Below are 18529 nucleotides of genomic sequence, written 5' to 3'. Positions count from 1 at the left end.
GTCTTGTACTTCGGGGCTTACTCCATGCATTTATGGCCTACTTGTAAATACAACTGAGCATGTTTATGTTCTAGTACAGCTTGTACCCAGAGTGACTTATTACTCTAGGGAGGATGTCTTCAACCAGCTAGCACCTCCAAACAACCTGATAAAAACTCTGCTGTAGTACTAGGTTCTCTCCTTGGCAAAGGGCAGAACTGCTAGTGTAGGGGCTGAGGCCCTAATACTCCAAGATTAAAATTACAAGGCCCTATGGATAGCAATAGATACAGATATACAGGAGACGGAAAAGTCCATCGCAGTGCTATAGAATTCCATAACCTCCCTGGCAAAAGTAGTCTTACAGACTGGAAGAGACCTAGACTTGCTGTTTCTCCAGCAAGGATGTCTCTGTGCAGCCATAGGTGAGGAATGTTGTTTCTATGTTGACCACTCAGGGGTGGTCAAAGAATTCATGACCTTACTCAAACAGAGACTACACAAGAGAAGAATAGAAAGAGAATAGTTGCCCAAACCTTGCTGGTCTCAGCTCACAGCTCCCTGCTCCCAAACCCTGTGGGAGACAGAACTGAGCACCCAGAAGTATGAGCAATCCTGAGACTGCAGGGCAGGAGAAACTGCCACTTCTGCCCACCTTTTCCCACATCCCTAGCCCAAGAGGAAACTGCAGAGTGCCTCTGGACACAGGAATATAGGAGCAGTCAACCTGCAGGAGCCCCGCAGTCCAGCCTGTGCCCAGATCTGAACTGAACAGGTCAAACAGCTCCCTGCACCAAAATCCCATAGAGGGGAGAGCTAGACCTTCAGAGGGGCAGACACTCCTGGGAAACCAGAGGAGACTACGCTCTGCCCACATTCCCGACTCAAGAGGAAAACACCTTGTGCCATCTGTGCCCCCTGAGTACAGGGACCTAGGAGAAGTAGGGGCAAGACTCTTCTGGTTCCTGCCCACAGGGAGAGCTGAAAGCCAGCAGACAGGAATGACTACATGCCTGAGAGCAGAACACTTTGTTCCAATAACAGGCTGAAAGAAAACAGGAAAACAGGTCTACAGCAGTGCTGACAGACAGGCCTACAGGACGGTCAAGCCCCTGTCAAAAACAGCAAGACAAAGCAACACCAGAGACAACCTGATGGCGATAGGCAAGCTCAGGAACCCAAGCAATAGAAATAAAGACTACTTGCCATCATCTGTGCCCAATACTCCCACCAAAGCAAACATTGGATATCCAAACACACCAGAAAAGCAAGACCTAGATTTAAAGTCACAATTTATCATGATGATGGAGGACTTTAAGAAGATCATAAATAACTCCCTTAAGGAAATACAGGACAACACAAGTAAACAACTAGAAGCCCTTAAAGAGGAAACACAGAAATCCCTTAAAGAGCTACTGGAAAAAAAAACCAAAAAAACAGGAGAAGGAAATGAACAAAATCATCCAGGAGTTAAAGATAGAAATAGAAACAATAAAGAAAGCACAAAGGGAGACAACCCTGGAGATAGAAAACCTTGGGAAGAGATCAGGATTCATAGATGAGAGCATCACCAACAGAATACAAGAGATAGAAGAGAGAATCTCAGGAGCAGAAGATACCATAGAAAACATCGACACAACTGTCAAAGATAATGAAAAATGAAAAAGCTCCTAGCCCAAAACATACAGGAAATCCAGGACACAATGAGAAGATCAAACCTAAAGATAATAGGTATAGAAGAGAGTGAAGACTCCCAACTTAAAGGGCCAGTAAATATCTTCAACAAAATCATAGAAGAAAACTTCCCTAACCTAAAGAAAGAGATGAACATACAAGAACATACAAGAAGCCTACAGAACTCCAAATAGATTGCGCCAGAAAACAAACTCCTCCCATCGTATAATAGTCAAAACACCAATTAAAAGCAGTAAGAGAAAAAGGTCAAGTGACAGATAAAGGCAGACCTATCAGAATTACACCAGACTTCTCACCAAAGACTATGAAAACCAGAAGATCTTGGACAGAGGTCACACAGACCCAAAGAGAACACAAATGCCAGCCCAGGTTACTGTATCCAGCAAAACTCTCAATTAACATAGATGGAGAAAGCAAGATATTCCATGACAAAACCAAATTTACACAATATCTTTCTACAAATCCAGCCCTACAAAGGATAATAAATGGCAAAGTCCAACACAAGGAGGCACGCTACACCCTAGAAGAGGCAATAAACTCTTTTTGCAACAAAACTAAAAGAAGAGAAGCACACAAACTTAATCTCAACTCCAAACATGAAAATAACAGGAAGCAACAAACAGTATTCCTTAATATCTCTCAACATCAATGATCTCAACTCCCCAATAAAAAGACACAGATTAACAAACTGGATATGCAATGAGGACCCAGCATTTTGCTGCCTAAAGGAAACACACCTCAGAGACAAAGACTGACACTACCTCAGAGTAAAAGGCTGGAAAACAACTTCCCAATCAAATGATCTAAAGAAGCAAGCTGGAGTTTTCATTCTAATATCAAATGAAATCAACTTTCAACCAAAAGTCATAAAAAAGATAAGGAAGGACACTTCATATTCATCAAAGGAAAAATCCACCAAGATGAACTCTCAATCCTAAATATCTGTGCTCCAATCACAAGGGCACCTACATACATAAAAAAAAAAACTTACTAAAGCTCAAAGCACACATTGCACCTAACAGTAATAGTAGGAGATTTCAACACCACACTCTCATCAATGGATAGATCATGGAAACAGAAATTAAACAGAGACAAAGACAGACTAAGAGAAGTCATGAACCAAATGGACTTAACAGACAATTATAGAACATTCTATCCTAAAACAAAAGGATATACCTTCTTCTCAGCTGCTCGTGGTACTTTTCCAAAATTGACCATATAATTGGTCATAAAACAGGCCCCAACAGATACAGAAAGATAGAAATAATCCCATGCGTCCTATCAGACCAACACGGGCTAAGGCTGGTCTTCAATAACAACAAGGAATGTATGCACACAAATACATGGAAGTTGAACAATGCTCTATTCAATTATAATCTGGTCAAGGAAAAAATAAAGAAAGAAATTGAAGACTTCTTAGAATTTAATGAAAATGAAGGTACAACATACCCAAACTTATGGGACACAATGAAAGCTGTGCTAAGAGGAAAACTCATAGCTCTGAGTGCCTGCAGAAAGAAACAGGAGAGAGCATATATCAGCAGCCTGACACCACACCTAAAAGCTCTAGAACAAAAAGAAGCAAATACACCCAGGAGGAGTAGAAGGCAGGAAATAATCAAACTCAGAGCTGAAATCAGCCAGGTAGAAACAAAAAGGACCATAGAAAGAATCAACAGAGCCAAAAATTGGTTCTTTGAGAAAGTCAACAAGATAGATAAACCCTTAGCCAGACTAAACAGAGGGCACAGAGAGTGTGTCCAAATTAACAAAATCAGAAATGAAAAGGGAGACAACAACAGAATCAGAGGAAATTAAAAAAATCATCAGATCCTACTACAAAAGCCTATATTCAACAAAACTTGAAAATCTTCAGGAAATGGATAATTTTCTAGACAATACCAGGTACAAAAGGTAAATCAGGAACAGATAAACCATTTAAAGAACGCCATAACTCTTAAAGAAATAGAAGCAGTCATTAAAAGTTTCCCAACCAAAAAGAGCCCAGGTCCAAATGGGTTTAGTGCAGAATTCTATCAGACCTTCACAGAAGGCCTCATACCAATACTGTCCAAACTATTACACAAAATTGAAACAGATGGAGCACTACCGAATTCCTTCTATGAATCCACAATTACCCTTATAAAGAAACCACACAAAGACACAGACCATTTTCCCTTATGAATATTGATGAAACATACTCAATAAAATTCTTGCAAACCAAACCCAAGAACCCATCAAAATGATTATCCATCATGATCAAGTAGACTTCATCCCAGGTATGCAGGAATGGTTTAGCATACAGAAAACCATCAATGCAATCCAATATATAAACAAACTCAAAGATTAAAACCACATGATCATTTCATGTTATGCTGAGAAAGCATTTGACAAAATTCAATACCCCTTCATGATAAACAGTCCTGGAAAGAATAGGAATTCAAGGCCCATACCTAAACATAGTAAAAGCCATATACAGCAAACCAGTAGCAAGCATTAAACTAAATGGAGAGAAACTTGAAGCAATCCCACTAAAATCAGGGACTAGACAAGGCTGCCCACTCTCTTCCTACTTATTCAATATAGTTCTCAAAGTCCTAGCCAGAGTAATCAGACAACAAAGGAGGTCAAAGAGATACAGACTGAAAAGGAAGAAGTCAAAATATCACTATTTGCAGATGATATGATAGTATATTTAAGTGATCCCAAAAGTTCCACCAGAGAACTACTAAACCTGATAAACACCTTCAGCAAAGTGGCTGGGTATAAAATTAAATCAAACCAATAATTAGCCTTCCTCAACACAAATGAGAAACAAGCTGAGAAAGAAATTAGGGAAACGACACCATTCATTATAGTCCCAAATAATATAAAATACCTTGGTGTGACTTTTACCAAGCAAGTGAAAGGTCTGTACAATAAGAACTTCAAGCCTCTGAAGAAAGAAATTGAAGAAGATCTCAGAAGATGGAAAGATCTCCCATGCTCATGGGTTGGCAGGATTAATATAGTAAAAATGACCACTTTACCAAAAGTGATCTACAGATTCAATGCAATCCCCATCAAAATTCCAATCCAATTCTTCAGAGAGTTAGACAGAACAATTTGCAAATTCATCTGGAATAAAAAAAAAACATGATAGCTAAAACTATCCTCAACAATAAAAGGACTTCCATGGCAATAACCATCCCTGAACTCAAGCAGTATTACAGAGCAATAGTGATAAAAACCTGTATGGTATTGGTACAGAGACAAAGAGATAGACCAGTGGAATAAAGTTGAAGACCCAGAAATGAACCCACACACCTACGGTCACTTGATTTTTGACAAAGGAGCCAAAACCATCCAGTGGAAAAAAGATAGCATTTTCAGCAAATGGCACTGGTTCAACTGGAGGTCAGCATGTAGAAGAATGCAAATTGATCCATTCTTATTGCCCTGTACGAAGCTAAAGTTCAAATGGATCAAGGACCTTCACATCAAACCAGATACACTCAAACTAATAGAAGAAAAAGTGGGGAAGAATCTCAAACACATGGGCACTGAAGAAAATTTCCTGAACAAAACACCAATAGCTTATGCTCTAAGATCAAGAATCAACAAATGGGACCTCATAAAGCTACAAAGCTTCTGTAAGGCAACGGATATTGTCATTAGGACAAAATGACAACCAACAGATTGGGAAAAGATCTTTACCAATCTTACAACTGATAGAGGGCTAATATCCAAAATATACGAAGAACTTACAAAGTTAGACTGCAGGGAGACAAATAACCCTATTTAAAAATGGGGTACAGAGCTAAACAAAGAATTCCCAGCTGAGGAATATCGAATGGCTGAGAAGTACCTAAAGAAATGTTCAACATCTTTAGTCATAAGGGAAATGCAAATCAAAACAACCCTGAGATTTCACCTCACACCTGTCAGAATGGCTAAGATCAAAAACTCAGGCAACAGCAGATGCTGGCGAGGATGCGGAGAACGAGGAACACTCCTCCATTGTTGATGGGATTGCAGTCTGGTACAACCATTCTGGAAATCAGTCTGAAGGTTCCTCAGAAAATTGGACATTGTACTACCTGAGAACCCAGCTAATACCTCTCTTGGGTATATATCCAAAAGATGCTCCAACATACAACAAAGACACATGCTCCACTATGGTCATAGCAGCCTTATTCATAATAGCCAGAAGCTGGAAAGATTCCAGATGCCCTTCAGCAGAGGAATACAGAAAAAGTGGTACATTTACACAATGGAGTACTACTCAGCTATCAAAAAACTATGACCTCATGAAACCCATAGGCAAATGAATGGAACTGGAAAATATCATCCTGAGTGAGGTAACCTAATCACAGAAAAACACACATGGTATGCACTCATTGATAAGTGGATATTAGCCCAAATGTTCAAATTACCCAAGATGCACAGACCACATGAAACTCAAGAAGGATGACCAAAATGCAGATGCTTCACTCCTTCTTTAAAAGGGGAACAAGAATACCCTTGGCAGGGAATAGGGAGGCAAAGATTAAAACAGACACAGAAGGAACACCCATTCAGAGCCTGCCCCACATGTGGCCCATACATATACACCCACCCAATTAGACAAGATGGATGAAGCAAAGAAGTGCAGGCTGACAGGAACCGGATGTAGATCTCTCCTGAGAGACACAGCCAGAATACAACAAATACATAGGCAAATGCCAGCAGCAAACCACTGAACTGAGAATGGGACCCCTGTTGAAAGAATCAGAGAAAGGACTGGAAGAGCTTGAAGGGGCTCGAGACCCCATATGAACAACAATGCCAAGCAACCAGAGCTTCCAGGGACTAAGCCACTACCCAAAGACTATACATGGACTGACCCTGGACTCTAACCTCATAGGTAGCAATGAATAGCCTAGTAAGAGCATCAGTGGAAGGGGAAGCCCTTGGTTCTGCCAAGGCTGGAACTGCAGTGTACATGATTGTTGCGGGGTGTGCTATTGGGGGTGGGTGGGGAGGGAATAACTCACTTACAAGGGGAGGGGGGAAGGTTAGGGGGATGTTGGCTTGGAAACCGGGAAAGGGAATAACATTTGAAATGTAAATAAGAAATACCCAATTTAATAAAAATGGAGGAAAAAAATTAAAAAATCCAATAAAAATTTTATTATAAAAGAAAAAAGAAAGAAAGAGAAGAGTCTCTGGGTTGGTATGAATCCCTCTTCAACTGGTCTCCTTGGCTGACCACGCTTGTCTCTGCCCTGACTGGGTCCTCTTATACTATTGATGCTAGCCTTGACCTGAAGTCCTGCATAATCAATCTTTAACTAAGTTTGTTAAAGAATGGATTTCTACCATTCAAGTATGATTCCCAAACAATACCAGCCCATAGAAACATCTCAAGGATTAAAGATGGCCCATTATTGAAGTGGGGAATAAGACAGGCTGACCCCATGACAAGCTTCAAATTGGCAATTCAGAAGAAGCCTAAGTCTCTGGACAAATCACTTACTGAAAAAATCCCCAGGCCTCAGGCAGCCAGTCAGAAACTCCCTTGCCATCAGAAGCTGCCCCACCACCTGGCCAGAGGTAAGAGCAATGGGTCAGCAACAGTTTCCAGACTTCCCCAGCAACAGTTTCCAACCCATCACACCCCAGCAATGTTTTGGAATGTCCCTAAAGATAGAGCCAGCATGATTAAGAAAAGGGTCACCTACCTCCTTCCCAGAATTCCCTACTGTGCTTTAAATTGGGCCCACTAGCTCATCTTAATAGATGGTAGGCCCTAGTATGCTGGACTTCTGCAGAATAAAACCCTCTTTGCTTTTGAAAAAAAACTCTGAATATTGAAGTTCTTAACACATATATCATCTTTAAGTTTTATTTTTTAATTGTTTTTTCAGACCCTACAACTTGAACAAACCTCAAACCTTCCTCCTTTTCCACTCAATCATTTGACATAAGACATAAGTAGTTGATTACTGAGGGCAGTCATTGCAAAGTTGGTTCTTTTAAATGGAGGAATAGTTAAAAATGTTTCATTGAAACCTGTTCTGTGAGTTTGCCCTTCTCTCCAGGAGACCTAAGAGCACTAGAAAAAGCAAGACCCGATTTGCAAATATGAAATTCATTGACCACACAGCAACTGCTCAAATAAAACTACAGTGAGCCATCAACACCATCAGAGGGTTGAGAAGAATACATTTGAACAAGATAAACCAAATGGTCTCTACATCAACTACGATAACAGACATTTATCAGCCACCTGGACTAACCCTCGACTCCTCATCAGTCAGTCTGAAGAATCTCAATGGAGGAAGAGTGGCTTCAGTCTCATGTCACAAGGGATAGCTTTAACTCTTTGACTGGTGCACAAGACAGCATCAGCCCAACCCAAAAGATCTGAGACTCTGACGGGGGTGAGGAACTTGAGAAACTGGCACACCTTGGCAAGGCAAACAGGGGCCATCAATTCTCTAGTGTCCAGCTTGTCCACAGTCTTGGCATGATCCTGGAGGCAGGAGAGGTATGAGGTGGTTTCAGCTGTTGGTTAGCATTGCCACAGTCCAGGTAGATTCCTCTTCTTTGGAAAGGACCTTAGAGCTGCCTGTAGAAGCTGGTATTTTTGTCTATCACAGGAAGCCTTTTACATGAAATACTTTAAATGCCAGATCCAACAGATATCTGAAGAGTTTTTGAAGGCCATCTATTAAGTACATGTGAGTTTAAATAAACTTTACTTGTTTTGGGTATGTGTTTCAAGCTTAACCTTGAAAGCATATATAGAAGTCTAAATAGGACTAATCCCTGTCAATGAAGTACATGTATTCTTAGCATAACCACAAGCACTCTTCTGAACACATCAAAGAATTTGACCATTTATAACGTGACTATTAACCCACATGTCCTAATTTGCCTTAAATATTACAATTTTAATTGAAGCTCTTTTAATACCAAAATAAAACTTCAAATCATAAACGCAGCCCATAGAGAGATTGAAAATCTTAATTTTGATCCTTTGAATAGTGCATTGTTATAGAATATGACAGACTCTTGTTGGACTCAGTTTATCACACCTTAGCCTCACATCTCCTTCCCCACATGCTTGATTTTTCTTCTATCCCTTTTCATCCTAGTTTACCCTGATTCTCAAGCCTCTGTTACTCTTTTTTCTAGAATAATGCAGTTCTCTGCCATCTTAGCCTGCCTAAAGTGCTGGACAGATCCTATCTCGTGATAGTAAACCTTAAAGTTTACTATCTTTAAATCTTAAAGTCATATCTTCCATAAGAAGAACCCAATTTAAAATGCTGGCCATCTCCTATTCAGGAGGCCAGAGTTGACTTTGTTTTTGTTGTTTGTTTGTTTGTTTTGTTAAAATGGCTTCTTTTCTGCAACTTTCTTACTTGGTTATGCATCAGGCAGCATTTTCTGTCTTGACCCTTTTAAAAGGATATCTCAGGCCTAGTCCTCTGAGCTGGGGTAGCCTCACCTTTAGCTCAGATGTGTATGTGATCATAGCTTTCTGTTTAGAGTGAAAACCAGAATTGGTGACATTGCTAGAAAAAGCTCAGCATATATCAAAGCAGTGACTTTTTCAGACTCAATGAATGTTGAAAACATGCAAAAACATACATTTTGGTTAAATCCATGATGTAATTCTATGATAAAGCTGACATCCAGAAGACCTGTCATTTAGCCTTAAAAAAAAAAAGCTGAGAGTTATTGAATACAGAAAACAAAACCTCACTTACATTTCCTTAATTGAGGAGTAAAGTTATTACATTTTAATTACCATAGCCTTTTCAGTGTTATTTCCCAACTCTCAAAATAAACCTCATTTTTATTATTTTTTCTTATCTGCTATTCTTATTTTCAGGACAAGAATCACTACAGAAATAACCATCCCAATCAAAAATATCTTGGAGACTTAATATTCTTTAAAAACATCCATTTCTTTTAGTCAAGAGTTGAATCTGACTTATACATACAGTATGCTGTAATAAGTTAAGATTGCCTGTGTATAGATTTTCAACTATTAACCTTATTGCTCTATGTTTTAAATCAATTTTACAGATTTTTCAACCATACTCAACAAACTTACAAATCTTTATTACAGAAAGTTTATTATAATAGTCTTAGAATCTTGAGATGAGGTTCATCTTTTAGCAAACTGTTTAGATAATTAAATGAAACTGAAAAAGAATATGAGGTAAGTGGCAGGAATCCCCATTGGGGATAATTTATTCTTTTGTGTTATTTTTGCTCTCCTTCCTTGACACGTAGTCAGGTGGCCTGTCTGACATGGGAGAAAGATTTTGGAAGAAACTTTTAAACAAGCATGCTTGGATCTAGAAGAAGGAGAGCCATAACCCAGTTCCAGAGCCAATCTTTCATTGAAGTAGAACAGCACAAAACAACATTTTAATATTATCTATTCTTAAAAGTCAGCTGAATCCCTGTAAAACTAAAACCAGCAGCTAGCAGGAGGGACCATAGTTAGCTGTGAACAAAGAAGGCGTAAGAAAAATTTGAGCCCTGCATATAGACAGAGGATACTGTAGGAGAGAGCTAAGAGACACAGCAGCTGGTGAGAAGTGGGGGTAAGGAGCAGGGTGCACATGGCAGTCACTCTTTCTCTCACTTCTGGTTCCTGGTTTACACAGCTGCAATAAATCTATAGGCAAACCAGAAAACACAGATCCATCAAACAGTAACTTAAAAAGACAAAACATTCACACAGTCATGGGGAAACTAGACAAAAAGGAGAATTTGGTGGTCACCTTCACTCACACACCCAACATCCAATTTCCACCTTAGCTTTTCCAATAAGGACTAACAGCATCCTTGTGGTACCTCTGAGTCCGAAATTAAGCTGCATCCATGAGTCCCGCAAATGCACACTGAGAGGATAGGAATTCTTAAAAATTGTACCTCCATGGGTTTTGTGATGCCTTTTTTTCTCACAACCTGGGCACTGAAAACCTGCTTCTGTCTCCCTCCAAATGCTGGGCCTACCTGACTTCTTATCTCCCGATATGCTGGGAAGCTCCAGAGTCCCAAGGTCGCCAGAAAAAGGAAGTGGATCTGGCCAAGAGCACAAATCCCAGACAAGCCCCCAAACGTTATGGGTCTGGGATCATTTAGAGATTTCACCAGGCTGACCATTAATAAATTTGAACAAAGAAGAGGTTTCTATTCACACTGGCTCTAGGCCTATACCCAGGGCACTATATTCCCGGATGTAGCTCCCAGCCACCTCAGTCAAGGGTTTATAAAAGCAGTGCAGGTTTATAAAGGACCCATGGGAAATCTGGATGCAGCATTAATTCCTGAGTTGGAATTAGTTGGAAAAGCTAAGGCAGAAATTGAATGTTAGATGTATGAGAGAAGGTGACCACGAAATGTCTGTTTGTGTCTGGTCCATCCACCCCCAACTGTGTGAATCATCTCTTATAAAACAAAACAAAACAAAACAAAAAGCTTTTTTATAGAAGCAGAAAGCTCAGTTGACCTTATGATGCTACATAAACAAGTTACGTTCAAGTTGTACAAGACCAGGCAGTTATAAACTCAACTCTTAATAGCCTTTAACATTTAGAAGTTCAACTTTGCTTTATAGTTCTCTGGAGCACAGAAAATTTAAACTTTTAAAAATAAGTTGGTCATCAACATAACATTAGCCATTAGAGTAGAAGAAAGTGCAGAAAGAATGTATGAGTCATGGGATGAGAAGGAATGCTATGAAATCCATTATATAAACATGACAGCACCACATGAACTGTGGTTTACAGAATCTGTGGTTGTCTACAGCAGACTAACAAAAAATTAAGACAGTCAAAATGCCAGTATGGACAGAAGAGAGAGAGAGAGACATGAGGTTCCACCCCTGCTGATGAGCTACTGTAAGTTGTTGACTGCTATGGGAAAAAGTCAGTTTCCTTTGGGGTATGCCACTGGATTCTCTTACTCCAGTGGCTGGCCCCACACCTAGGCAGACATTGGCAGCACCAATTGGCATCAGTGGGTTATGAGGAAGAAGAGGAAGACGTAGAAATAAGAAGAGAAAGGCTTGACGGAGGGAATATGTGTTGTGGGTGTCTAGGGAGGTTGGAGATGGAGGAATGGGATATGGATATGATCGAATGTGCAGTATAGGTACATGAAATTCTTAAAAAATGTAAAATAGTAAATAAGAAGAATACATTAATAAATAATAAGTCAAGACTCTTTGCAGTTGCAAATGGCAAATAACTTGACCACAACTAGTTGAAGTAAAAAAAATAACTTTAAGTCACTTTCTTTATAAATTGAAAACTCTATAGAAGAATTATCTTAATTTGTGGTCTGTTTCAGAACCCACTGTCATCAGCACTAGGGACTAAATTCTTTCCACTCTCCGCAGTTTGATCCTCAAGATCCTTAAGAATGGGTGAGAAGTTTGCACACCCATTGTCACAGTGCCTAATCCAGTAGATAAGTGAACATGTGTCCCACAAAACCATACCTGACCACCCCTGGCAGGACCCTGGTGATTGTCATTAACCTGACTTTGGTCTCTGGCATCTTCCCTTTACTTTTTAAGAACTGTTTTATTTTTTATTTGTGTATGGGTGTTTCTTCTGCATATATGTATATGTACTACATGTGTGTCTGGTGCCCATGAAGGCCAGAAGAAGGTATGGGACCCCTGGGATTGTGGTTACTGAGAGTTATGAACCATATGGTTGCTGGAACTGAGTCTGAATCTTCTAGAAGAGCAACCAGTGCTCTTAATCATGGAGCCATCTCTCCAGAACCCAAAGTTTATATATTTTTATGTATATAAATGTTTACCCACATGTATATCTCTGTATCATGTGTATGCCATGCCACAGAGGCCAGAAGAGAGCCTCAAGTCCCCTAGAACTGAACTTAGAAATGCTTGTGAGACGCAATGTGAGTGGTGCGAATGGAACCCTTCCTTAATTGAATCTTCATGGCCAAGAAGCTAGAAGTCACTGCCTGTCTAGTATAATCTCTATCCCAAAAAGGGTCTATTTCCACAAAGCACACAGTCTACATATTAGACTTGTACCACTTTCATCACAAGAAAGGGCACTCATGCTAAACACAAAGGCCACTCACATTTCCTATAATAGTCTCTCAGGCCAATGGATAGTTTCTCTGAAACTGGAATTATATGTGCTCTGCACCACTGACTCAAGCTAGGATCATCTGAAAAGAGGGAACCTCTAATGAGAAATGCCTCTGTCAGATTGGCCTGGAAGAAAGTCTGTGGAAGCATTTTCTGGATTAATAATTGATGTGGTGGACTCCCAGTGGTAAAAGCTATCCAAAGCAATGTAATTATTTAAAAAAATGTAAAGAATATGAAAGTTAACATGGTATCAGTAATCCCACACTAATGTCTGAAGTTCATAGTGACTCTTATATGAGGGCCCATGGTAGGCCAGTGAAGTAACGATGCTTTATTCTCTTAATTACTCTGGCTTCAGCAGGTATTCACAAGCCACATTACTGAAGAAAGTTTTAAACTGCATGGTGACTTCCTCTTCCTCACACACTCCTCCAAGAACATGTGTTCCTGTTCTTTGGTACTAACCAGCTTGAAACATGTGTTAGGCATAGATTTTAAGCAGGCCTTCCCAAAGGCACAGTCAGCATGTGATTCACTGATTCACTTGGGACTCAACAACTCCAAAGAGGATGTTTTACTTGCCAGTCAGAGGAGAAGGCTAGCCCAAAGGACAAGCAGCTCCCTCTGCTCCTGAAACATCCACCAGCCAAGAGCTATGTTTTTTGCTATGTCTTGCCTAACAAAGAAGCACCTTGCTAAGTATTCTTTATAGGTATACTATGTGCATGTGTGCGTGTTTATATGTGTGAGTGTGTTCAAATTTTCTTTCTAGTGCTATGCTAAGCACTATGATGAAAACACCTTAAGGGAAGGTTCCGTAACACCGTATAGCTTACAGTCCATCATGAGGGGAATACAGGTTAGAAAATCAAGGCTGAAAAACCTGGAGACAGGAATGGAAGTGGAGGTCAAAGAGCAATGCTGCTGATAGGTTTATTCCTCATGGCTTTCCCAGCCTGCTTTCTTATACAACCCAGGACCACCTGCCCAAGGGTCATACAACACAAAAAGGGCTGGGTCCTACCATATCAATTACTAATCCAAAAAATGCTTCCACAGACCTGCTTACAGGCCAGTCTGACAGAGGCATTTCTCAATAGATTTTCCTCTTCTCAGATGACCCTAGCTTGTGTCATGTGCTTGTGTGTACATGTGTATGTGGCGATCAAAGGACAGCCTTTTATTCCTCCACTGCTGTCTACCTTAGGTTTTTTTCATTTGTTTGTTTGTTTGTTTACTTGGGTTTTGAGTCAGGGTCTCTCACTGGCCTGGAAGTCACCAAGTAAACTAACAAGTAGGCTAGACTGGCTCCTCAGCCTAGCCCATAGGACCCACTGTCCACCTCTCCCCAGCACACACGTAAGTGGCTTTTTAAAGTAGATTCTGGGATCAAGCTCAGGGCCTCACCTGGGGACCAGATGGGAGGAGCCATCTCCCCAATCCTCACTCAGCATTCTTTTCCATTGTTAAGAGCTTTACAATCTCTCCCAGAGGAAGAAGATTCAAGAAAAAAACAGTGTGGGGTCAGTAATCATCTTATTTGTATCTAGAGGTACTCTACAATTTTGGTGTGGTCCTGGATGCTACTTTTGAATTCTTTGCAGAGAAAGGGAAATGGTAAACAAGAGACTTACACTCAGACTATCCCCATGTACCAGGAACCTTACATAGGGAGGCTGTTTGAAGTCTCATGGCAACCCTGAGACGTGTATGATTATACCCACTTTACAGGTGAGGTCAGTATTGTGTCCACAGTGACAGTGGCCCAATAGTCTTAGTTGAACACAGATGTATCTACTGTAGGTACTGTCGCATGTCCATCTGATTTCAAAGGTCACATCTCCCTTACTATGCTGCCTTTCAGTGTCCCTTCCCTGTCTTCAAAGAAAGGAAAAAGGCCACAGATCTGTATGTCTTCCTGACATTGTTTTGACCAAGCTTTTGTTTTTTCTATTACCAGTGAAGAAAGACAAGGCATAAAGATAAAATGTGCCCTTTCACAAAGTCTGATGTCAAAGAAAGGGGATAGTGAGGCTAAAGGGGTTTCGAGCACTGAAACCACACAGGGAATGTGCGGTGTCTGTCCTTCCTACCTGTGTGCACTCCACAAAGCTGCCTAACATCTGTGCCTCAGATTCTCCATCTGTAAAACGGGAATCATAGATTATTGTAAAGAAGAAGAAGCTAACACGGAACTACTAAGAGAGAGGCCCAGCATACATTAGGTGTTCAGTGAATTATAATTTCTCCTAATTCTCTTTCTTGACCTCATTTGATGAAAGCCAAGACTCTTAAATAGTAACTGAGCAGAATACCTCCCATACATCATTCCATTGGCATTCGTAGCTGTTATTTTTCTCCTTGTTCTGACAAAAGCAGTTTTTGGAGGGAAGGGTTTATTTAGCTCAGTTTGAGGGTACAGTTGTCCTGGCTGGGAAATCATAGCAGCAGGAGTGTGAGGCAGCTGCTCACGTCACATCTCCAATCAGGAAGCAGAGAGAGGTGAACTCTGTGCTCAGCTCACTGTCTCCTTTTTATTGAATCCAGGACCCCAAGCCCATTGAATGGTGCTGCCTGTATTCTCAATGAGGCTTTCCATCTCCATTGGCCCCAACTAGAAAATCTCTCATAGACTTGAGAGCTCTGAGGAAGCTGAGCACAGTTCTAAGTCACCGGAATACAGCAAGATGCTAAGGCAAGAATATTCATCAACCAGAGATGTTGACAAGTAATGTACAATTTGTGTGTGGGCTGTCTGTTCTGATTTACACCACAACCTCTTTTCTACTCCACAGTAAAACTCACAGACAACAGAGACATCTGTTTATTGGTCTCCTGTCACTCATTTGCACTCATTAGGCATCTGGGTGGGGAAACTTCTGATTACTCTGTAACTAAAACCCCTCTAGTTTCTGTACACCTGATTACAGTTTCTCTGTTGCATCCACAGGAGGCCTCAGACTGAGCTGTGACTAAAACTGGCTTCCTTTTGGTGCTGCGTGTGCACTAATGATGCCTACCCATTTGCAGAAAGAATTGTCCTGGCAGTAAATGAGAAAGCAGGACATCTGGACAATGTCTGCCAGTGGCTGGTCCCTGCCCCCTGCTGTATATACAGGGGAGTCTGGAAAGGAACTAGATTTAGGGCACCCCTTTCACAATTGGAACCTTAGAGCATTGGGTCTCTTAAGATGAGAGACTTAGAGAAAGAATTTGAGGACACACTACAAAGCACAATAAAATCTCACGCTGTACACAGAGAGAATATTACATTTTAAAAATAGTCTGGGTCATTTCTCAGCTCTGGGGGATTTGATGAATTCATTATCAGCCTATTTTAATAGTGAATTGCTTAAGCAAGGACTTGGTATATTGCTCACTTTGTAGCGTGCTTTCCAAGTAGGCACAAGCCCCTGGTTTCAATTTGCAGTACCTCGTAACTAGGCATGGTATTGCACACCTGTAACCCCAGCATTCGTGAGATCAGAAAAGTTCAAGGCCAGCGTGAGACGAGTGAGAACCTGTTTCAATGGGGGAGGGAGGACAGATCAATCAGAAAGTCACTCTAACTGAATGCTCACCCATCAGAGACTATCTTAGGACTGCCTATTTTTATCTACGAATCCTTGCAAGCCCTTTCAACCACCTGCTGCCAGGAAAGTGACAGCCATGGTCCCTCTACAGCTGTGGCTTATAAATACTCAGGCTTTGCTAATTTGGTCTCTGACTTGGTTTTTTTTTGTTTTGTTTTTGTCCTTGTCAGGTTACCTATTAATTCTCCATGAGTCAGGAATGCATCACCTGGGTTTGATACCATATGGGATGTTGGGAAGAGATGTCAATGGATGTCAAAGGGCTTTTATACTTGGCTAGGACCACAGGGAGACAGAAAGGGGAAAGTGGGATGCCTTCTTCCAGAATAAGGACTTGGAACAACCCACTGAACCAGGTATACTCTGGATTTCTGAGGTAAAAATGTAGATAGAGAGGAATAGGAGAGGGAGGTTTTAAAGAATATGAAAGGAAGCAAGGGGGATGTCTTACTTGCCCCATCATCATGAGGACTTGAGTTCAGATCCCCTGGATCCACATAAAAGTAAAGCATGTTGCATGCCCATAACTCTAGCACTGAGAGAGGAGAGATGGGAGAATCCATGGGAGTTTCCTCAATATCCAGCCTAGCAAAATCAATGAGTGTTGGGTTCATTAAGAGACCCTATCTCAGAAAACCCAGGTACAAAGTAATTATACAAAAAATAGAGACAGAAACATCAGAAGGGGGATCTGAAAAGATGCTAAAGACTGTGTTTGGCTTCCAGAGAAGGGCAGGAAAAGCCTCCTTCGTAACGACTGTGGTTCTGAGCTAAGCGCATCATTTGTTCATCTGTTTTCGGGTATGGAGCACATACAGGTATCCAGCAGGGCTTAGATACAGGCAATGTTGCCTCGCTTCATTTTTACATCAGAAGACTTGGTGAGATGCATAGTCCCACATCCCTACTGATGCTCTGAGGAGAGGGAAATGTTTACATAACAGACTCAAAAAATGTGAGGCTACCGAGAGCCTTTTTGTTTCCTGTTAAGATGCTCAGGCCCACAGTTGGTGTTGTGTAGCTATCTTCTCAGAATTAAAACACTCCCTCCTGGAAGGAGGCTCATTAAGACTTGGGAAGTAAATGAAACTGAAGAGTCAAGCTGTCTGTGAGTTATACAGGGAGCTCTCGGGATGCTGCTCTCTCAAGTCGTCATCGTGTACGGGTTAGCTTTTCAGTGATGCACCTGCCCTTGAGACACCCATGCCCCAGTAAATAACCCCAATAAACTCACCGATCCACTAAACTTAAATTTCAGTGGAACCTTTTCTTTGGTCTCTCATCAGTACCCTATTTGGTGCAAACAGACTCTGTTGGGAAAAGCCATACAATAACCAAAAAGGCCTGCTTAGGAAACGAGGTGTGGCCTAATGCATATCAAGTTGGGTCTCAATCTTCTGCCAAGACTTCTCCTAAGAAGAGCATCCATTGTGTGAGGCGCTATGAATAAAGAGTTGTGGTCTCATTCTCATGTCCTTTGCCTCTTTTTCAGGCCACAGGGAAGCTATCCCTGGCATCTAGGGGAGAAGGTAGTCAAGCCACCTCCGCCTCCATGTCTTCCAATCAAAGCTTCTCCCTGCAGCTCTTCCATTAGCCCCCACCTCCTAAGTCACACCTAGCTGGGCCATGCAGACATTCGCTTACCTTTCTGTACTAAGGCAAAGAAAATCCCTCTGTCTGTCTAAAGCTGACTCATCTGCACCCTGTATTAGTTACTTACGTTGTTGCTGGGACAAATGCACCAAAGAAAAGTCCACTGAAGAAAGGAAAGGCTTGTTTCAGCCTACAGGATGAGAGTACAATCCACCATAGTCATGATGGCAGGAAGCAGTTCTCATGTGTGTCAACTCTCAGCCAGTAAGGAAAGGTAAGTGCTGGTGCTTAGCTTGTTTTCTTGTGTTTTCACGCAGTCTAGCACCCCGCTCCATAAAGTGGTGCTGTCTGCATTCAAAGTGAGTCTGCCCACCTCAGTTAAACCAATCTAGAAACTTCCTCACATAGACAATCCCAGAGGCCAGTCTATATAGTCTCTCACAATCATGATCAGAGGCTTGCTTCCTAGGTGCATCTAGATTCTGTTACACTGACAAATCAACATGAACCATCACACAACCAATAGTCAGAGTTCCTATTGCTG

At 41.1% G+C, this 18529-nt stretch overlaps 1 long non-coding RNA gene across 1 annotated transcript in view; it reads left to right on the top strand.

The window, feature by feature from the left end:
* LOC120096234 (uncharacterized) overlaps positions 1-15614 on the top strand; it is a 70409-nt gene extending 54795 nt beyond the window's left edge. Inside the window, exon 4 of the long non-coding RNA XR_005492415.2 lies at positions 15347-15614. This is a non-coding gene — a long non-coding RNA (uncharacterized LOC120096234). The remainder of the gene's footprint in view (positions 1-15346) is intronic.
* The last annotated feature ends 2915 nt before the right edge of the window (positions 15615-18529 follow it).

The sequence above is a fragment of the Rattus norvegicus genome, chromosome 13, assembly GCF_036323735.1.
Source record: "Rattus norvegicus strain BN/NHsdMcwi chromosome 13, GRCr8, whole genome shotgun sequence".
NCBI lineage: Eukaryota > Metazoa > Chordata > Mammalia > Rodentia > Muridae > Rattus > Rattus norvegicus.
The sequence above is the reverse complement of the archived record's forward strand: the minus strand, read 5'-3'. Positions and strand labels throughout refer to the sequence as shown.